At 43.0% G+C, this 23,506-nt stretch overlaps 1 long non-coding RNA gene across 1 annotated transcript; it reads right to left on the bottom strand.

Annotated features, from left to right (window-relative positions):
* Nucleotides 1–5,577: 5,577 nt before the first annotated feature.
* On the bottom strand, nucleotides 5,578–22,660 carry LOC148107043 (uncharacterized). The gene is made up of 2 exons (XR_015723198.1): nucleotides 22,356–22,660; nucleotides 5,578–5,769 (listed from the first exon to the last, which is right to left on the bottom strand). It is a non-coding gene; the product is annotated as an uncharacterized LOC148107043 (long non-coding RNA).
* Nucleotides 22,661–23,506: the final 846 nt, after the last annotated feature.

Here is a 23,506-nt window from a genome sequence, read left to right as displayed (position 1 = left end):
AGTTTGGAAGTTTTCCTTCCATTTCAATTTTTTGAAACAGCTTCATAAGAAGAGGTATTAATTCTTCTTTAAATGTTTGGTAGAATTCCTCTGGGAAGCCATGTAGCCCTGGGCTCTTGCTTATTGAGAGATTTTTTATTACTGCTTCAATTTCCTTTGGTCTGTTCGGGTTTTCTATTTCATCTTGGTTCAGTTTTAGTAGTTTATATGTCTCCAGAAATGCATCTGTTTCTTACAGATTGCCTAGTTTACTGGCATATAGTTGCTCATAATAACTCTTTGGTGTTGGTTGTGATCTCTCCTCTTTCATTCATGATTTATTTGGGTCCTTTCTCTTTTCTTTTCGAGAAGTCTGGCCAAGGGTTTATCAATCTTATTAATTCTTTCAAAGAACCAGTTCCTACTTTCGTTGATCTGTTCTACTGTTCTTTTGGTTTTTATTTCATTGATTTCTCCTCTAATCTTTATTATTTCTCTTCTCCTGCTGGGTTTAGGCTTTATTTGCTGTTCTTTCTCCAGCTCCTTTAGGTGTAGGGTTAGGCTGTGTATTTGAGAACTTTCTTGTTCCTTGAGAAAGGCTTGTACTGCTATATACTTCCCTCTTAGGACTGCCTTTGCTGCATCCCAAAGATTTTGAACAGTTGTGTTTTCATTTTCATTTGTTTCTATGAATTTTTAATTCTTCTTTAATTTCTTGGTTGACCCATCATTCTTTAGTAGGATGCTCTTTAGACTCCATGTATTTGAGTCCTTTCCAACTTTCCTCTTGTGATTGAGTTCCAGTTCAAAGCATTATGGTCCAAAAATAATCAGGGAATGATTCCAATCTTTTGGTGCTGATTGAGACCTAATTTGTGACCCAGGATGTGATCTATTCAGGAGAATATTCTATGTGCACTTGAGAAGAGTGTGTATTCTGTTGCTTTGGAGTGGAATGTTCTGAATGTATCTGTAAAGTCCATCTGGTCCAGTGTGTCATTCAAAGCCCTTATTTCCTTGTTGATCTTCCGCTTAGATGATCTGTCCATTGCAGTGAGGGAGGGGTGTTAAAGTTCCCTACTATTATTGTATTATTATCAATGTGTTTCTTTGATTTTGTTATTAATTGGCTTATATAATTGGCTGCTCCCATGTTAGGGCCATAAATATTTACAATTGTTAGATCTTTTTCTTGGGTAGACCCTTTAATTATGATATAGTATCCTTCCTCATCTCTTATTACAGTCTTTTGTTTAAAATCTAATTTGTCTGATATAGGGATTGCCACCCCAGCTTTCTTTTGATGTCCATTAGCATGATAAATGGTTTTGCATCCCCTCACTTTTAATCCAGAGGTGTCTTTGGGTCTAAAATGAGTCTTTTGAAGACAGCATATCCATGGGTCTTGCTTTTTTATCCAATCTGATACCCTGTGTCTTTTGATTGGAGCATTTAGCCCATTTACATTCAGAGTAACTACTGAAAGATATTAATTTAGTGCCATTGTATTGCCTGTAAAATGACTGTTAGTGTATATTATCTCTGTTCCCTTCAGGTCTATGTTACTTTTGGGCTCTTTGTTTAGAAAACCCCTTTTAATATTTCTTGTAGAGCTGGTTTGGTGATCACAAATTCTTTTAGTTTCTGTTTGTCCTGGAAGCTTTTAATCATTCCTTCTATTTTGAATGACATCCTAGCTGGACAAAGTGTTCTTGGCTGCATATTTTTCTACTTTAGCACCCTGTATATATCATGCCAGTCTTTTCTGGCCTGCCAGGTCTCTGTGGATAGGTCTGCTGCCAGTCTAATGTTTCTACCCTTTTAGGTTACAGACCTCTTGTCTCAAGCTGCTTTCAGGATTTTCTCTTTGTCTCTGAGATTTGTACATTTCACTATTATATGTCAGGGTGTTGATCTATTTTTATTGCTTTTGAGGGAGGGTTTCTCTGTGCCTCCTTGATTTTGATACCTTCCTCAGATTAGGGAAGTTCTCTGCTATAATTTGCTCCAATATACCTTCTGCCCCTCTCTCTCTCTTTCCTCTTCTTCTGGGATCCCAATTATTGTAATATTGTTCCACTTTATGGTATCACTTATCTCTAGATTGCTCCCCTCATGATCCAATAGTTGTTTCTCTCTCTTTTTCTCAGCTTCTTTATTCTCCATTGTTTGGTATTCTACATCACTAATTCTCTCTTCTGCCTCATTTATCCTAGCAGTTAGGGCCTCCATTTTTTATTGCATGTCATTAATAGCCTTTTTAATTTTGACTTGTTTAGATTTTAGTTCTTCTATTTCTCTGGAAAGGGATTCTCTAGTGTCATCTATACTTGTTTCAAGCCCAGCTAGTATCTTTATAATCGTTATTCTGAACTCTAGTTCTGACATCTTACTAATGTCCATATTGATTAGGTCCCTACCAGTCAGGATGGCCTCTTGTTCTCTTTTTTGAGGTGAGTTTTTCCATCTTGTCATTCTTACAGAAAGTGGTTGCTTTTCTATTCGTAGAGTTACAGCTATTCTTTTCTTCACTCTCCGGTTGAGTTTGCAGGTGTTCAGAATGATTTCATAGCTATCTAGCTGAATTCCTAGGACCAGACGAAATTAAGGTTTCCTACTCCTCCACCATCTTGGACTCTCTCATGTGCTATGTTTTTTATATAAAGTATTTGATTTGATCCTCAAAGCCACTCTGCAAGGTGGGTATTCTTATTCCTATTTTTATGGACAAAGCAATTAATGCTTGCCTAAAATCACATGGCCAATTCTGCTTCCCCTGGGCAAGTGGGGTCTCTGCTGTGGGCCTCATTCTCTAGAGGACTTTGCTTTGGCCTTCCTCTATATGAGGAAGAGTGATGGCCACATCACTCTATATGAAGTAAAGAGTTCCAAGGGTAAGGGATGTGACTACCCACTCGATGATACTCCATGTACCTGGAACCCTGGTATTCTCTGTCCAAATGACCTCAAGCCTTCTTTCAAGCCCACAGAAGTCTCTTTCCTGGGTTCATACTCATGAGTGGGTGCTGGGATGTTGATGTGTATCCCCAGACCTCAGGGTGACCAAGGGGGTGATGCTGGCAGGGGTATGTGGGCTAGCTTTCTAGCTAGCATACATGCAGGCTTCTCGTGATGCAAGACTGAGTGGGGAGAGGGTGGAAAGAGAAGGGAGGGTTAGGTACAGACATGGGAGGAGCTGGAGGCTGGGTCCTCTCATTTTATCACATCAGAGCGGAACTCCAAGTAGTCTGGGAATTCTCAATCAAAGCTGGCCTACCAGGTCATTATGAAGGTGTATTTGTCGATGGTGGAGCATATAATTCATATATTTAACAGTTTGTTACATGTATATGCATATTTTATAACTCTTCAGTATTGAGGCATATGGCATGGGGCTTTCATTTGTGTCCTTACCTGGGTCCTGCAAATGTTGGTGGTGAGCCTGTCTATAGTCAATAAAGAGGTGAAGCCCAAACCCAGCTCTGTCCCTTGCCGAGGGTGAATGGTTTGCACTGCCCTATGATGCCTGACCCCACAGAGAAGTCAGTGGCAGGAGTAGTGCTAACTATTTTATGAAAATAATTTCAGAGAAATTATTTCTGACGATTTCCCATCACAGGTCCTGAGTGGCTATGAACATGCTGTGGGGGCCTTGGAAAGCCACCCAGCCCTCTGGGTTCAGTTCCCTCCTCTGGGAAATGACTTCTAAGCTGTCATTCAGTTTGAAGACACTAGGAATCTAAAGAATAATTAAACCTATTTCCTAGCTGTATTTGAGGGTCTCAGCAATAGGTCTTTTAAGATCATGAAGTGCTTTAAAGAGTAATGGCAGTAAATGATAATATAAAGACCATGATGGTAGGGGAATAAAAAGAATAGATCACCTCAGACACTGTGCACCTGGTAGAGGACCTTGGCAATCAATGTCTTGAAAGGCCAGGGGGCCAGGGATGGCAGTAGAGAAAGAGGGTGGGACATTGGACATCCCTGAGTGATGAATAACAGAGGCACAAGTAAGCTTTTGTTGTGGACAACATGGCCTGGCCTGGGAGGCAGCAAGTCTGTCATGGCTCCCACCTGTTCCCTGTGTCTCTTGGAGGAAAAGGAGCATGAGGCATGGTAGAGACCCAGGACAGGGTGAGGGGATGGAGGGGGCCAGATCCAGGGTAGGATGGGACTCTGACTGCCTTACTGGGGGCCTCCAAAGTATGGGTCCTGCTGTGATGGGCCCGGGAACAGTGTTCTTGCCTCTTGACCTCTGTTACTCTGTTCTATTTCTCTCCATGGAGAATCCTGCCTTCTTCACCCTGTCCAATTGGCTCTTACCTATCCATTAGCCTGAAGAGGCAGATTGGTGCTGAGATTCTCACCAGGGAGGAACATGGTCTCTCATTCCTTACTCTGAACCCTTGATAATCAAGCCCAAGTGAGACACGACCCATGTCACCACAGACGCAGTGCTGAAGGAGTCTGTGGCCCTCTACAGGTCTGTGTCTTGCTCCATGGGTGTGCAAGGGAAGGGTATAACCTGACAATCATAGAATGGAAGGGGCCTGGGCTCTAAAGCCCAAGGATCTGGAGAGCTTTCTTGCTTCCTCACAGACTGGCTCTGTGTCCTGAGGCAAGTTCCTAAATCATTCTGAGCTCCCAGTTTTCTCATCCATAAAATGGGAATAATAATTTTCTATTCTATAGGGTTGTCACAAGAACAAAATAAGGAAATAGATTCAGGGGCACCTGGATGGAGCAGTTGGTTGAGCATCCTACTTGGTTTCAGCTCAGGTAATGATCTCAGGGTTGTGAGACTGAGCCCTGCATCAGGCTCCGTGCTCAGCATGGAGTCAGCTTGGGATTCCCTCTCCCTCTCCCTCTGTCCCTCCCACTCATGCTTTCCCTAAAATAAATAAATCTTATATTAAAAAAAAAAAAAGAGGAGTACCTGAGTGGCTCAGTCGGTTAAGTGTCTGCCTTCAGCTCAGGTCAAGGTCCTGGGATTGGGCCCCATGTCCAGCTCCCTGATCAGTGGGGAACCTACTTCTCCCTCTCCCTCTACCCAACCCCTCCCCTGCTCATGCTCTCTTTCGAATAAATAAATAAAATAATATATATTTAAAAAAAAAAAAGAAAATATATTCAAAGAGTTTAGTCTAGGGACTTGCCCAAAATGGGGACTGCTTAAATATTGCCCATTTCAAGCACAAACTACAAAAAAAAGTCCATCTCAAATCCATCTGGAGCAAAACTCCATGGCTGCTAGATGTATGTTCTTGATCCTCCAGACGGTTCTTACATCTCACCATCCATCCATCTCCACTGAGCTTAAGCATCTAAGCATTATTCATGGAGAAAGGCCAAATGGACAGTGTAGGAAGAAGAAAATCAGGATTTGTGGGTTGGGGAGAAACACTTCTGGCTCAATCAAGCAGGACCCAGCCTTCTGCTGCAACCTTTGCTATGGCATCAGAGTCAGACCTGGTGACAGAGCAATCTGGATTATTAGAACAAAGCCTGGAGGACATGCAGGCAAAAACCTTGGTTATAGTAGAGATAAAGACAGACTTGGGGAAGATCTATACATAAGCACTATTTGACATGCTATTAAATGAATAAGATGTATTGTTATAGTACCTGTGCTCAGTGATACAGTTTTGGGTAAACAGGGGTACAGGAGGTTGGGGTCTGGGTAGGATAACAGTTGCTAATACAATGAGATAAGACTAAGGTCACTAGATGTGGCTGTATAGGCTGTCCACTCCATAGCTCCAAGTTCCAGTCACCCAGACACTGGACCTGTAAATGGTGGATACAGGCATACCTTAGAGATACTGTGGGTTTGGTTCCAGACCACTACGATGAAGCAAATATAACAATAAAGCGAGTCAAATGAATTTTTTGGTTTTCCAGTGCATATAAAAGTTATGTTCACACTGTACTATAGTATTAACTGTTCAATGGCATCATGTCTAAGGAAAAGTACATACCTTAATTGTAAGATACTTTATTGCTAAAGAATACTAACCATCACCTGAGCTTTCAGCAAATCATAATCACTTATCACAGATCACCATAACAAATATAATGATGAAAAGGTTTGAGATACTGTGAGAAGTAACAAACTGACAGAGACATGAAGTGGGAAAATATGTTGGAAAATCATAAATACAGAGAACAAACTGGTAGTTGCCAGCAGGGAGGGGTGGGGGATGAGCAAGCTAGGTGAAGGGGATTAAGAGGCAGAAATAAGTCATGGTGATGAAAAGTACAGCATAGGCAATATAGTCAATGATATTTTAATAATATTGTATGGTGTTGGATTGTAACTAAACTTATTATGGTGTGCATTGTGTAATGTACAGAATTGTTGAATCCCTATGTTGTATACCTGAAACTAATATAACATTATATGTCTACATATTTCTATTAAAAGAAAAGAAAATGGTGCTAATAGAGCCGCTTGACACAAGACTGCCATAAAGTCTTCAATCTGTAGAGTTCCAGTTCAAGATGGTAATGTAGGAAGACTCTGAACTCACCTTCTCCATGGAACACACCAAAATACACCTTTTAATAGAACAATTCCTCCTTAAAAAGAACTGAGGGCTGACTGAACAGCTACTGAACAACTAAAGATAGAGAGAATGGTAAGAGAACAGAAAGAGACACAGAAATGTGCCGTAGTTTAATAGAATAACGAGTATACACAGCCACAGCTCCAGCCAGCCAGCAGAAGTCACCAAGTACATGCAGTCACACAGGGGACACCATACACAAGACTGCTCCTTCAACTTTAGGAGAAGCAGCCATTTTACCTAATCCATAGAAATGAACACAGAAAGTCAAGCAAAACGAGGAGACAGAGGAATATACTCCAAAAGAAAGAACAAGAAAAAAGCCCTCAGAAAAAGAATTAAATGAAACAGAGATTAGCAATATGCCTGAAAAAGAGTTTAAAGTAATGATCATAAAGATACTTGCTGGGAGGGAGCAAAGAGTGGAAGAACTCAGTAAGACCTTCGATAAAGAAATAGAAAATATTACTAAGAACCAACCAGAGTTGAAGAATATAATAACTGAAATAAAAAATGCACTAGAGGGAGTCAACAGTACATTAGAGGATGCAGAAGAATATATCAGTGATCTTGAAGACGGGGTAATGGAAAGCACACAAGCTGAGCAGCAGAAAGAGAAAAGAATTTTTAAAAATGAGAATAGATTAAGAGACCACTTGGACAAGATTAAGAGAACAAACATTCACATTATAGCGGTCCCAGAAGAAGAAGAAGAAGGGGGGGGGGAGAGGAGGAGGAGGAGGAAGAGGAGGAGGAGGGGGAGGAGGGGGAGGAGGGGGAGGAGGGGGAGGAGGAGGAGGAGGTGGTGGTGGTGGTGGTGGTGGTGGTGGTGGTATGGTGTAGAAAACTTACTTGAAGAAATAATAACTGAAAACTTCCCTAACCTAGGGAAGGATCTAGACATCCAAGTCAAGAAACACAGAGAGTTCCCAACATGTTCATAATTAAAATAACTAAAGATAAAGAGAGATTCCTAAAAGCAGCACAAGAGAAACAAAAAGTTACACACAAGGGAAACCCTGTAAGGCCATCAGCTGATTTTTCGGGAGAAACTTTGCAAGCCAGAAGAGAGTGGCATGATATACTCATGTTGAAAGCACTGAAAGGAGAAACTATAACCAAGAATACTCTACGTAGCCTGGTTATTCAGATTTGAAGAAGTGATAAAGAGTTTCCCAAATAAAAGAGAAAGGAGTTTATTACCACTAAACCAGCCTTACACAAAATCTTAAAGGGACTTCTTTAAGTGGAAAAAAATGGCCATAAATAGACATAAGAAAAATATGAATAAAAAGATGTAAAATATGACACGATATACATAAAATGTGGAGAAGGGAGTAAAAAGGGAAAAAAAGAGAAAGAAAAGGAAAGATTTTTTTCCCTTTCTAGAATGTATTGGAACTTAAATGACCATCAAATTAATATGGAACGCTGGGGCGCCTGGGTGGCTCAGTCGTTAAGTGTCTGCCTTCGGCTCAGGGCGTGATCTCAGGGTCCTGGGGTCGAGCCCCACATCAGGCTCCTCTGCTGGGAGCCTGCTTCTTCCTCTCCCACTCCCCCTGCCTGTGCTCCCTCTCTTGCTGGCTGGCTCTCTCTCTGTCAAATAAATAAATAAAATCTTTTAAAAAATTAATATGGAATGCTATTTACTTAGGATGTTATATGTAAACCTCATGGTAACCACAAAATAAAACCTATGATAGATACACAGAAAATAAAGAGAAAGAAAGCCAAACAAAACACTATAGATATTCACTGATCACAAAGAAAGTGGGCAAGAGAATTAGAAAGGAAAAAAGAACTACAAAACAACTAGAAAACATTTTTTTTTTAAATGGCAATAAGCACATGCCTATCAATGGCAATACTTACTTTGAATGTAAATGGTCTACAGGCTCCAATCAAAAGACATAGTTGTAGGAAGAGGAGTTAAGATGGTGGAGAAGTAGGGGACCCCTTTTTCAGCCGGTCCCCTGAGTCGAGCTGGATAGGTACCAGACCAGCCTGAACATCCACGGAATCAGCCTGAGATGCAGGAAGATACATCTGGATCTCTACAAATGAACATCTCCAGCGCTGAGTATTGAGGTACGAAGCGGGGAGCCGTGAAACTGCGCACAGATATCGGAAGATAAACGGAAGGGGGAGGGAGCTGCCGCGTTCGGGCGCTGGGAAGCGGTAGCCACCTGCACGGGGGAAAGGGCAGACTCGAGGACCAGCACCGTGAGAGAGCAGACTGAGACCGTGAACCGGGGAACGCGTGCCACAAGACTGAAACAGAGCTCCAGTGCGCTCACTGGAACCAGACTGAGACCGGGAGCTCCGGAGTGCTCGGGGGCGGCTGGCAGTATTAGAAACACAAAGGACAGAGATGCGCTGGCCCTGGAATTGAGGGCTGGGATGCCAGGTGTGGGGCGCAAATCCCGGGACACTTCAGGGTTGAGCAGCACCAACAGAAACAGAGTTAAAGTGGCCAGAACATCAGTGGAGAACGGTCCGCGATCCCTCTGTTCTGACACAGAGGCTGAGATTCGGCCACTGCTGCTCTGACTCTCAGAAGAGGCACGGCAGACCGCCAGGGAAAGCCGCCAGAGAACAAAAGCCTGGAAAGACCGGCTCACAGTGTGCCCACTCCCATCCCCCCTCGCAGGGGACACGGAGACTCTACCCAAACAGGGTTACCTGAGTATCAGCGCGGCAGGCCCCTCCCCCAGAAGGCAGGCCGAAAAATCAAGAAGCCCACATCCCTAAGATCCCTATAAAACAAGGGCGCACGGCCTGGGTCCCGGTCAATAATTTGGGCTCTGGACAACCCCGCAACCTCTCCTCATCAGAATGACGAAAAGGAGAAGTCCCCCTCAGCAAAGAAAAGACAACGAGTCTGTGGCCTCTGCCACAGAACTAATGGATATGGATATAACCAAATTATCAGAAATGGAATTCTGAGTAACAATGGTCAAGATGATGTGTAAACTTGAAAAAAGTATTAACGAAAATGTTAATGAGAATATAGAATCTCTAAGGGTGGAAATGAGAGCGAATCTGGCAGAAATTAAAAATTCTATGAGCCAAATGCAGTCAAAACTAAGGCTCTGACAGCCAGGGTAAATGAGGCAGATCGTATCATTGAATTGGAGGATTGGTTAGTAGAAGAGGAAACTAAAATAGAATCTGGACTTAAAAAAATCCACGCTCATGAATGTAGGTTACGGGAAATTACTGACTCAATGAAACTTTCCAATGTCAGAATCATCGGCATCCCCGAGGGGGTGGAGATAAACAGAGGTCTAGAAGAGATATTTGAAGAAATTGTAGCTGAACACTTCCCTAATCTAGCAAGGGAAACAAACATCCGTGTCCAAGAGGCAGAGAGGACACCTCCCAAGCTCAACCACGACAAACCTACGCCATGTCACGTCATAGTGCATTTCGCAAATATTAGATCCAAGGATACAGTATTGAGAGTGGCCAGGGCAAAGAAATTTCTCACATACCAAGGCAAAGGTATCAGAATTACGTCAGACCTGTCTACACAGACCTAGAATGAGAGAAAGGGTTGGGGGGGGGCATTTTTAAAGGTCTTTCAGAGAAAAACATGCAGCCAAGGATCCTTTATCCAGCAAGGCTGTCATTCAGAATTGATGGAGAGATAAAGACCTTCCAGAATCCCCAGTCACTGACCAATTTCATAACCACGAAACCAGCCCTACAGGAGATATTAAGGGGGGTTCTATAAAAGTAAAAAGGCTCCAAGAGTGATACAGAACAGAAAGTCACAATCGATAGAAATAAAGACTGTACTGGCAACATGGCATCATTAAAATCATATCTCTCAATATTCAGTCTCAATGTAAATGGCCTAAATGCTCCCATAATGCCACAGGGTTGTAGACTGTATAAAAAGACATGACCCATCCATCTGCTGTCTACAAGAGACTCATTTTGAACCTAAAGATACATTCAGACTGAAAGTAAAGGGATGGAATACTATCTTTCATGCCAATGGACCTTAAAAGAAAGCTGGGATAGCAATTCTCATATCAGACAGATTGGATTTTAAACTAGAGACTATAGTTAGAGACACAGAAGGGCACTATATTATTCTTAAAGGATGTATCCAACAAGTGGATATGACAATTATAAATATATATGCCCCCAACGGAGGGCAGCAAGATACACGAACCAACTCTTAACCAGAATAAAGAGACAAATAGATAAAAATACATTAATAGTGGGGACCTCAACACTCCACTATCAGAAATAGACTGAACACCCATGCAAAAAATCAACAAAGAAACAATAGCTTTGAATACCATACTCGATGAGTTGGACCTCATAGATATATATAGAACACTACACCCCAGAACCAAAGAATACTCATTCTATTCTAATGTCCATGGGACATTCTCAAGAATAGACCATGTTCTGGGTCACAAAACAGGTCTCAACCAATACCAAAAGACTGAAATTATTCCCTGCATATTCTCAGACAACAACGCTTTCAATTGGAACTCAACCACAAGGAAAAATTTGGAAGAAACTCAAACACTTGGAGACTAAGAACCATCCTGCTCAGGAATGACTCAATAAACCAGGAAATCAAATATCAATTTAAACAATTTATGGAGACCAACGAGAATGAAAACACAATAGCCCAAAACCTGTGGGATACTGCAAAGGCAGTCCTAAGGGGGAAATACATAGCCATCCAAGCCTCACTCAAAAGAATAGAAAAATCTAAAATGCAGTTTTTATATTCTCACCTCAAGAAGCTGGAACAGCAACAGAGGGACAGACCTAATCCACGCACGAGGAAGCAGTTGACCAAGATTAGAGCAGAAATCAATGAATTAGAAACCAGGAGTACAGTAGAGCAGATCAACAGGACTAGAAGCTGGTTCTTTGAGAGAATCTATAAAATTGACAGACCACTGGCAAGACTTATCCAAAAGAATAGAGAAAGGACCCAAATTAATAAAATTATGAATGAAAAAGGAGAGGTCACTACCAACACCAATGAAACTGGAAGGATTATTAGAAACTTTTATCAACAGCTCTATGCCAATAAATTAAGCAATCTGGAAGAGATGGAGACCTTCCTGGAAACCTATAAATTACCAAGACTGAAACAGGAAGAAATGTATTTCTTAAACAGGCCAATTAATTATGAAGAGATTGAGTCAGTGATAAACAACCTTCCAAATAACAGAACTCCAGGCCCGGACAGTTTTCCTGGGGAATTCTACCAAACATTCAAAGAAGAAATAATACCTATTCTCCTAAAGCTATTTCAAAAAATAGAAACAGAAGGAAAACTACCAAACTCATTCTATGAGGCCAATATTACCTTGATCCCCAAACCAGGCAAAGACCCCATCAAAAAGGAGAGTTACAGACCAATTTCCCTAATGAACATGGACGCCAAAATCCTCAACAAGATCGTGGTTAATAGAATCCAACAGTACAGTAAAAGGATTATCCATCATGACCAAGTGGGATTCATCCCTGGGATGCAAGGGTGGTTCAACATTCGCAAGTCAATCGGGGTCTTAGATTTTATCCAGAAAGAAAAATTCAGAAATCATATGATTCTCTCAATAGATGCAGAAAAAGCATTTGACAAAATACAGCATCCTTTCCTGATTAAAACACTTCAGCGTGTAGGGATAGTGGGTACATTCCTCAATCTCATAAAAACCATCTATGAAAAGCCTATAGCAAATATCATTTTCAATGGGGAAAAGCTGGAAGCCTTTCCGTTGAGATCAGGAACACGACAAGGATGCCCACTCTCGCCACTATTATTCAACATAGTACTAGACGTCCTTGCAACAGCAATCAGACAACAAAAAGGGATCAAAGGTATCCAAATCAGCAAAGAAGAAGTCAAAATGTCTCTCTTCGCAGATGACATGATACTCTATATGGAAAACCCAAAAGAATCCACTCCCAAACTATTAGAAGTTATAGAGCAATTCAGTAATGTGGCGGGATACAAAATCAATACTCAGAAATCAGTTGCATTTCTATACACAAATAATAAGACTGAAGAAAGAGAAATTAAGGAATCCATCCCATTTACAATATCACCAAAAACCATACGTTACCTTGGAATTAACTTAACCAGAGACGTAAAGGACCTATATTCTAGAAACTATAAATCACTCTTGAAAGACATTGAGGAAGACACAAAAAGATGGAAAAATATTCCATGCTCATGGATTAGAAGAATTAACATAGTTAAAATGTCCATGCTACCCAGAGCAATCTACACTTTCAGTGCTATCCCGATCAAAATACCGAGGACATTTTTCAAAGAACTGGAACCAATAGTCCTTAAATTTGTGTGGAACCAGAAAAGGCCCCGAATTTCCAAGGAACTATTGAAAAGGAAAAACAAAGCTGGGGGCTTCACAATGCTGGATTTCGAGCTGTACTACAAAGCTGTGATCACAAAGACAGCATGGTACTGGCACAAAAACAGACACATAGACCAATGGAACAGAAGAGAGAACCCAGAAATGGACCCTCGGCTCTTTGGGCGACTAATCTTTGATAAAGCAGGAAAAAACATCCGGTGGAAAAATACAGTCTCTTCAATAAATGGTGCTGGGAAAATTGGACAGCTACGTGCAAAAGAATGAAACTTGACCACTATCTCACACCATACACAAAGATAAACTCCAAATGGATGAAAGACCTCGATGTGAGACAGGAATCCATCAAAATTCTAGAGGAGAACATAGGCAACAACCTCTTCGACATCAGCCAAAGCAACATTTTTCATGACATATCTCCAAAGGCAAGAGAAACAAAAGATAAAATGAACTTGTGGGACTTCATCAAGATAAAAAGCTTCTGCACAGCCAAGGAAATAGTCAAAAAAACTAAGAGAAAGCCCACGGAACTGTAGAATATATTTGCAAATGATGCTACAGATAAAAGACTAGTATCCAAGATCTACAAAGAACTTCTCAAACTCAATATGCAAGAAACAATAAACAAATCATAAAATGGGCAGAAGATATGAACAGACACTTTTCCAACAATGACATACAAATGGCTAACAGACACATGAAAAAATGTTCAAAATCATTAGCTATCAGGGAAATTCAAATCAAAACCACACTAAGATACCACCTTACACCAGTTAGAATGGCAACAATTGACAAGGCAAGAAACAACAATTGCTGGAGAGGATGTGGAGAAAGAGGATCCCTCCTACATTGTTGGTGGGAATGCAAGTTGGTACAGCCACTCTGGAAAACAGTGTGGAGGTCCCTTAAAAAGTTATGAATTGAGCTACCCTATGACCCAGCCATTGCAATACTGGGTATTTACCCCAAAGATACAGACGTAGTGCAGAGAAGGGCCATATGCACCCCAATGTTCATAGCAGGTTTGTCCACAACAGCCAAATCGTGGAAGGAGCCGAGATGCCCTTCAACAGATGACTGGATTAAGAAGTTGTGGTCCATATATACAATGGGATATTACTCAGCTATCAGAAAGAACGAGTTCTCAACATTTGCTGCAACATGGACAGCACTGGAGGAGATAATGCTAAGTGAAATAAGTCAAGCAGAGAAAGACAATTATCATATGATTTCTCTCATCTATGGAACATAAGAACTGGGAAGATCGGTAGGGGAAGAAAGGGATAAAGAAAGGGGGGGTAATCAGATGGTGGAATGAAGCATGAGAGACTGTGGACTCTGAGAAACAAACTGAGGGCCTCAGAGGGGAGGGGGGTGGGGAAATGGGATAGGCTGGTGATGGGTAGTAAGGAGGGCACATATTGCATGGTACACTGGGTGTTATACGTAACTAATGAACCATCAAACTTTACATCAGAAACTAGGGATGTACTGTATGGTGACTAACATAATATAATAAAAAAATTAAAAATAAATAAATAAGAGAATACTATGAAAAATTATATGCCGACAAACTGGACAACCTAGAAGAAATGGATAATTTCCTAGAAATATATAATATTCTAAAACTGAACAGGAGTAAATAGAAAATCTGAACAGACTGATTAGAAGAGAAGTAACAAACCGGAATTGGTAATTCAAAAAATAAAAGTCCAGGACCAGATTTATTCACAGGTGAATTCTACCAGACATTTAAAGAAAAGTTAATACCTATTCTCCACAAACTAGCACAAAAAGTAGAAGAGGAAGAAAAGCTTCCAAATATGTTTTAAAAGGCCAGCACTACACTAATACCAAAAACAGACAAAGACACCACAAAAAAAGAAAACTACAGGCCAATATCTCTGATGAACACAGATGCGAAAATATTCAACAAAATATTAGCAAACCACGTCCAACAATACAAAAAGATCATTCACCATAGTTGGGTGGGATTTATTCCTTGGATGCAAGGATGGTTCAATATTCACAAATCAATCAGTATCATATGCCATATCAACAAAATAAAGGATAAAAATCAGATAATCATCACAATAAATGCAGAAAAATCATTTGCCAAGACTCAACATCCATTCTTGATGAAAGCTCTCAGCAAAATGGGGTTAGAGAGAACATACATCAATAAAGGCCATATAGGACAAACCCACAGCTAACATCATACTGAATGGTGAAAAACTGAGAGCTTTCCCTTTAAGGTCAGAACAAGAGAAAGATGTCTACTCTCATCACTTTTATTCAATATAGTACTAGAAGTCCTAGTCACAGCAACCAGACAAGAAAAAGAAATAAGAAGCATCCATATTGGTAAAGAAGAGGTTAAATTGTCACTATTTGCAGATAACATAATATTATTCGTAGAAAATTCTGAAGACTCTGCCAAAAAACTACTAGAAGTAATAAAAGAATTCAGTAAAGGGGCAGAATACAAAATTAATAACCAGAAATTGGTAGAATTTCTGTACACTAACAAGGAAGTTGCAGAAAGAGAATTTTAAAAAGACACCACTTAAAATTGTACCAAACAGAATAAAATACCTAGGAATTAACTTAACCAGAAGGGTGAAAGGCCTGTACTCTGAAAACTATAAAACACCAATGAAATAAATTAAAGATGACACAAACAAGTGCTCATGGATTGGAAGAATTAATATTATCAAAATGTCCATAGTACCCAAAGCAAGCTACAAATTCAATGCAATCCCTATTAAAATACCAACAGTACTCTTCACAAAACTAGAACAAATAATACTAAAATCTTCATGGAACCACAGAAGACCCTGAATAGCCAAAGCAATCCTGACAAAGAAGAACAAAGCGGAAGCATCACAATTTCAGATTTCAAGATATACTACAAAACTACAGTAATCAAAACAGTATAATAGTTACACAAAACAGACATATAGGTTAACAGAACAGAATAGAGATTCCAGAATTAAGCCCACATTTATATGGTTAATTATGTCCTCTATGACAAAGGAGGCAAGAATATACAATGGGAAAAAGACAATCTTTTCAATAAATGGTGCTGGGAAAACTGGACAGCTACATGCAAAAGAATGAAACTAAACTACTTTCTAACATCAGAAACAAAAATAAACTCAAAGTGGATTAAAGACCTAAATATGAGACCTGAAATCATAAAAATCCTAAGAGAGCACAGGCAGGAATTTCTCTGACATCAATCATAGCAACATTTTTCTAGGTATGTCTCTTAGGGCAAGGGAAACAAAAGAAAATAAAAACCTTTTGCACAGCAAAGAAAACCATTAACAAAAAAGACAGTCTATTGAAGATTTTTGCAAATGACATATCTGATAAACGCTTGGTATCCAAAATATGTAACTTATACAACTCAACACCAAAATACAAATAATCCAATTAAAAAATAGACAGAGGGCCTGAATAACTTTCCAAAGAAGATATAGAGATGGCCCTCAGATACATGAAAAGGTGCTCCATCACCCACCATCAGGCAAATGCAAACCAGAACCACAACAGGATATCATCTCACACCTGTCAGAATGGCTACAATCAAGAAGACAAGAAACAAGTGTTGGCGAGGACGTGGAGGAGGAGGAACCCTGTGCACTGCTGGTGGGAACGCAAACTGGTGCAGCCACTGTGGAAGACAGTATGGAGGTTCCTCAAAAAATTAAAGATAGAACTACCCTATGATCCAATAATTCCACTACTGGGTATTTAGTGAAACAGGGAAAACAAAAACACTAACTCAAAAAGATGTATGCACCCCTATGTTTATTGCAGCTTAATTATTTGCAATAGCCAAGACATGGAAGCAACAACTAATTATCCATCGATAGACAAGCGGTAAGGAAAATGTGGTGTGCGTGTTTATAAATAAGAAAAATGGAATATTACACAGCCATAAAAAAGGATGAGCTCATACCATTTGAGACAGCATGGTGGACTTAGAGGGTATTATGCTAAGTGAAATAAGTCCCACTGAGAAAGACAAAGATCATATGATTCCACTCATAAGTGGAATCTAAAAAAAAAAAAAAAAAGACCAAATGAATAAACAAACAAAAAGTAGATTCAGGACTGATGGCTGCCAGAGGGGAAGAGGGGCAAAGTGGGTGAAGGGGAGTAGTAGATACAGGACTCCAGTATTGGAATGAGTAAGTGATGGCAATCAAAGGCACAGCATAAGGACTGCAGTCAATGATACTGTAATAGCACTGTGAGGGGACAGGCAGTAGCTATACTTGCACTGAACATAGAATGTACATATTTGTCAAATCATGACGTTGTACACCTGAAACTAACCTAACATTGTGTGTCAACTATGCTAAACAAAAACAAAAACCCTTTAACGTGTAAAAACCTCAGTACCTGCAAAGCATACCAAAGCAAAGTGCCGTAAGACAAGGTGTGCCTGGACTGAAGCTGGGCCCTGCAGTAGTTCTGGTGTCGGGAATGTGCACAAAGAGCTCTAGATACAAAAGGGAGGGGGCAGTTGTTTCTGGCTCTGTCTGTGTGTGGCATGGGAAAGATAAATGCCAATACTTATTCCATCGAGACTTCCTCTAAATCTTCATTCTGTGCCTCCCTCCTCTTTTTCTTTGGCAAAAGTCCCTGCTTTTTGACAGAGCATCATAATTGCTGGAATGATTCTTGGCCTCACAATTCTTTGACATGCATTAGACTTGGAGGACTCATAGGAAAATGAGGTCATTTTTGCAAAATCCTTGTAATGATTGAAATGTGTGCTTTCTAAGGGGGGCAGCAGGCGGGAGTGGGCGAGGGGAATCACCTGAGAGGTAAGCACATAGGACCGGAGCATCCAGGCTAGGAACCTCTCCCCCTTCGGGCAGGTGTGATGGACAGAGGTCTTTGATGCCTGTGGATGGGTTTCAGGCCACTGATAGGAAGACTTTGCTCCTCCATGCTGGGAGAATGTCTGGGCCAGCCTGCTCTTCCCAGCTGCTTTGCCCATAGAATCTGAGCCAGTTTATTTCAGAAAGGCATTTAATGCTGAAGGACTGCTCTCCTGGGGCTCACACATACCTAGGAGCGAACCAGGCCAGTCCACCCCCAGCGAGGGGGGCCTTGGTTAGAGCAGTCAGAGTTGTCCCCAGTAACATGAGCCGTCTGGGGAATAAGCTGGAGAGAGCCTTTCGCATCCTGCCCTCTGGACTCGCCAACTCACATTCTCGAAGGGCAGCAGACTAACGGCTGTAGCTTCTCTCCCTACCCCCTGAGATTTTTGGGCCTTCTTTTGCCAGCAACGCCTTTGAGAAGTAGGTTTCTGCGGCACTACAGAATTGTCTGTCCTTATACAACACACTGCTTCCTGATTAAAAAGAAAGAAAAGTTTCTCCAGGTTCGAATTCTTCTCTATCTGAAGCCTTTCTTTCTGCTGCTCTTTTTAGAAGGAGCCCCCATGGGTCTCCACGGGGGTGTGCCGGGAGTTCAGGGGTGGTGTTTGCTGTGAGAAAGCAAAAGGGAGACCTCTTTTTGGTCTGTTCAAAGCTTATCTGTTGCAGAGGCACAGAGGTCTGTCTGACCAGGTGAAAACAGAGACAAGAGGGCGTGGGGCAAAGTGTGGAGTGGGAAGGATGGACAACCAGTGTCTGATTTCAATTCTTCCTCTCGGGTGTAACAGCTCCGGGTCCTTGGCCAGATCATGTCATTTCTCTGCTTTAGCTTATCTGTTAACATGGGGTTGATGTCTCCCTATCCCTTGAGGTTAAGGTGAGTTAAAGTACCCCGGGCACTTTGAAAGCTCAAATTGTAGTACGACTATTGTTATTTTGCTGAATAGTCAATGTTGGATAATTCTCGTGAATCCTTATGCTGTTCAACATGGTACGTGTGAAAAGCCCAATAACTGCATCCTACTAACGTGTATTAAAAACCTATGATGTGCAGGACGTATGTTGGCCATTATAATGGCTCAAATATAAAGATGAAGATTGCATGATTTCTATTTTCAAGGTCAGTGCATTTGAAGGGCTGTGTACATAGAAGCTGACAAACTGATGGACATTTCACTTCCATCTACCTCGGGAACCCAGACTTGACATATAAAACCACACATGCGCGTGCACACACACATCCTCACTCCTTTCCTAGTTGTGACTTGTGTTCGTTGCTCTTCTGTCTGCAGCTAAGACATCCTGGGGTAAGGCACAGAGACCCCCTCGGGTTGCCGTTAGCATGACATGCGGCGGGCTGCCTCGCAGATAAAAGAGGCTTCGGTGCTGTCAACATGGGAGCCTGGAAGGGCCTTCGAGGCTTATTGTTGTGGCTTGGAGGGGAGCAGGAAGCCTGGAATCAGTTGGGCCTGTGTTACTGATGACCAGCCCTTCCAGTTACTGATTTATTATGTTTTTATCATTTATTTATTATTTATTACCTTTAGCAAGACTGAGCTTCCGATACTCTGCCTATGAAGTCTCCCCCACCTCACAGTTCTATCCTGAGAATTAAAGGAGACTCGATGGCGTAGTGCCCCCTCCCCGGGGATCTTACCAATCTTGCTTAGAAACAGTGGAAGTCAATCATTCATTCATTCCACAAGCATTCACGGAGCACCTTCTATAGGCCAGGTACTATTCTAGCTGGAACAGAACAATGGCCAAACCAGCAAATCCCTGCTCTCCAGAAACTCGTCTTCCAGCCTTGGTGCCTCTTTAGCACGGGACTCTTCCCAAGGACACAAGGGACCTTGAAGTCACACACAGCGTACTGACTTGGACCTGTTCTTCTGACATGGCATTGTTGGCTGGGCTTTATTGTATAACCTCCGCCTTATTTTAATTGCTAGCTGACATCTGGAAAAGAATGAGGTTGTTTACATCTTAATCTACTCCCAGCGTTTGCTCGCCACAGGACACGGACGGTTGCTCTAAAGCCGCCCCCAACAGAATGCCTGTACGCGCCCCACACACAGAAGGGGCGTGTGACCCGCCAAGCGTTTCGCCAGCAGCTGCCGGCACAGGGGACTTAAGCGCTTTGCCCTCAGGTTCTTAAGGAGCTGCGCAGGGAGGCGCCTGGCCACATGCTTCACTGGGAGCCCCATGGCAGCGCTGCACCCCGAGGTGGCCCCTGGACAGGCAGCGAAGAGCTGGGTTTCCATTTGCTCCTGCAGCAGCTTTGCCTGGTGACCTTGGATCACCCTGGTTCTCTGCACTTCAGGGGCCCCATCTCCCAGTGAGACTTATCATGGGCTTTACTGACCATGGGATTTTTATGAGGACCAAAGAAAGTGACAAGAATGTTCCTTGAACACACACACACACACACACACGCAAATGCAACATTTAACAGTAACAAAATGATATCATTTCAGGAATCTCATTGTCTATATGTTAACATCGTATTTTACTGTCTGCTCATTTTTCCCTGAACCATTATTTTTCCCTGGTAGAGAAAATGGAAACTACCTCGAGCTGCAAAGCTGTGTCTGGACAAGAATTCAGTTTTATGCATTTACGACCATAAAAACAAGGAGAGTGGAGGGTAATGAAGGATATATGGGGGGGGGGGAGGCAGATGTACAGGTTTGCTCCGTGTAATAGACAAACCATCAGATGTCTGCCTATAAGAGACGTGAGGCCAGCCAGGCCAGAAGTCAGTCGCACCTGGCCAGGATGTGTCCCCGTATTTAAAGCATCCAACCAGGAAGCCTTAGAGGATGGGGACTGTGCCTTTCATCACCCATGGCAGCCTCGGGACTAGTTCTCCTTAGCCACACAGGGCCTGCCCTCCCACTGGAGCCCAAAGGGCCACAAAGCCAGCCTGCGGTGGGCTAGGGTGGGGGCTCTGACTTCCTCTGGGGCTCTTGGTGCCCTAAAGAGAGGGCTCAGCCTAGAACATTCAACCTCAAGACAGTCCAGGCAAGGCCTCCTCTGCTGGAGGCTGGGTCAGCTTCCCACACGGGGTGCAGGTCTGGAACCTCCTGTCCCATTCCCTTCCTTCCTCTCTGTGAGGACCCGCAGAGCGAGGATCTGTGACCTGAGGGCACTAGAGAGGCAACGTGCCTGGAGCGGCAGCCAGTGTGTCACAGATGGGTAGAAAGGAGCTCATAGTACCCAGTGCATTGCACTGGGCACCTCATATTAGGGACAGAAGAAGGTAAGAGTCATGCATCCTAACATTATTGGGTTCAAATGCTGGCTCTGTGACTCACTGGCTGTGGGGCATTGAGCAAATTACTTTACCTCTCTGGGCCTGGTTTCCTCATCTAAAAACTAAGGAGGAGCAAGCATTTGGGGGTTTGGGGTTGTTGGCATCAGAAACATCTGGCATCTGGTTCACTTAAACAAAGGAGGACTTGGGGGGCTGGATGTAGGTAGGTCACAGAATGAGGGGAAGGCGTACAGAAACTCGGGCTCAGCGACCTCAGGCCCCTGAGTTACTCAGATATCCCAGAAGCTAGAACCGACCAAGGTTGCATCCAGGTTGGGAGTGGATTAGGCCCCCTCAAGAGCACAGATCTAGGAGACAGAGCTGACTGAGCTTTTGGGGTCACGCAGCTGCCCTGTGGCTAAAAAAGAATACAAAACCGTCTCACCAAACTACACAAGACCAAGATTGTCCCCAGAACAGAAGAGAGTGTGAATGACTGCTGGGGCCCAAACACCACAGAAGTCCAGCGTCGAGGACGATACACCCACTGACAGGGCTGTTCTGAGGAAGACAGGAGATCGAGCAGGGAAGCACTGAGCCCAGCGCCCTGTCTGGTCCAAGGGCCAACAAGGTGTGGCTGTCCTAACACTCACCGTAACCCTCCACAACTCTGAAAGTACTTCCCCCCCTTCCCAGAAGGGAAACTAGAACTGGAGTCGTTGAAGAGCTGCCCACAGTTGCCTAAGCAACCAAGCAAGATTTTCACCCCAGCTTTGCCTCCAGAGCCAGCTACATAAACTGCAACACCTCATGCAAAATGAAAACAAGGGACCCCTCACTCAAAAAGCAGGAAAAAGTACCATTAAGGGAACTAAAATATGAAGACCTTCCTTTCTCCCAGTGTCTACCTCTTGATGGTCTTGAGGGTTTTTGTTTGGGGTGTGGTTTTTTTGCTATTTAATGTCATTTTAAGTTAAGAAAGATTAAAAATCTAAATTATTTGTGTTAATTTTACCGGTCTCAATGTAGTGCAATGCTAGTTTCACATGCAGATGAGAGTACTTAATTTGTATGTGGAATTGCCAAATCATCCTCAGCATGAGTCGTTGGCTCATACAGGGAAGTACACGGGTGAGAAAGGAACGGAACGACTTCCTTGGACATTCCTGCTTCTTGGAACATCACTGCCTTCTTTCTGCATCTGAAGCCAAGTTCTGATTCGATTGGAAAGCATGGCCTCTTGGGGTTTTCAGTGTCCCAGACATAAGACGCTTACCTTGCACTCACACTGAGTCCTGCTGGCTTCCCATGCGTTGTCCCCCAGAATCCTGTGTCCACGGGGCAGCTGGAATGTTCTGGGCATGTGGAGTAGCAAGGAACAGCCACATGCATACTGGTAGGCTCTCCTGGGCTCACATCTCCTCTGCTCACAGGCATTCCCCATTGTCCTTCAGGCTTCACTTGCAAAACACAAATTGAAAGATATAATTATTAAGAATACCAGGACACGGGTCCCTGGGTGGTTCAGTCCATTAAGGGTCCAGCTCTTAGTTTTGGCTCAGGTCATGATTTCAGGGTCCTGAGATGGAGCCCCACGTCAGGCTCTACGCCGAGTCTGCATGTCCCTCTCCCCCTGCAACCCACCCCCACACCTGCTCGCAAGTGCTCTCTCAAATAATCTTACAGAAAAAATAAAAAAAAAGAACGCCAGGGCAGAGGCAGCAGAGCATTTAACCAAACAAACGGGCCCTGCTTTCCTCTGACCTTAGCTTTCTAGAACACATGTACTTCCTGACCCCAAGAGTCAACAAGCCTCTTCCTCAGTTGTGTTTGCTTTTTGTGCTAAGAGTGAAACCTTGAGTTCTGTGACTAAGGCTCTAAGAGCTAAGGGAAGCCTGGGCTGAGGGGGAACCTAGCAGGTGGACGAATGAACCTCTCCGTGCAGCCCAGGAACCTCTTCACAGAGAGTGAGGCCTCAGGGACTGGGGTACAAGACCAGCGTATGTGTTCCCTCATGGGCCCCAGTGTCCGTACCGAGGACAGTCTGGCCAAGCACAGAGGACTGGCACTGAATGCTCGTTCTGTGAGTGGAAAACTCAGGTCTATTCGCCCAACTTCAGATTCAAAGACTGAGGGGTGGAAAGGAAGGCATCCCCCAGCTGCTCATGTCCTAGTCCTCGGGGCTGCAGGGCCCCCCCAATCAGCTCTCCGGGGATTATGAAGCACCCGCAGGGCACGGTCTCGGGCCCAGAGCAGAGCTGGATGCCTTGCCAGTCGGTCCCTCCACCCCAGGAGCGACCGCGGTTCTGTGGACTGAGCGGCCGGGTCTCAGAGCACCAGACCCACGGCTCTGTGGGCTCAGAGGGGCGCCGCCGAGATCCCTCCCGGTGGCCCGAAGGCCCGTTCCAGGCACTCCGCCGTCCCCTG

Source organism: Ursus americanus, chromosome 36 (genome assembly GCF_024610735.1).
Source record: "Ursus americanus isolate L20-20 chromosome 36, mUrsAme1.1.p, whole genome shotgun sequence".
In the NCBI taxonomy this organism is placed as follows: Eukaryota; Metazoa; Chordata; class Mammalia; order Carnivora; family Ursidae; genus Ursus; species Ursus americanus.
This window is presented reverse-complemented; position numbering and strand designations above follow the sequence as displayed.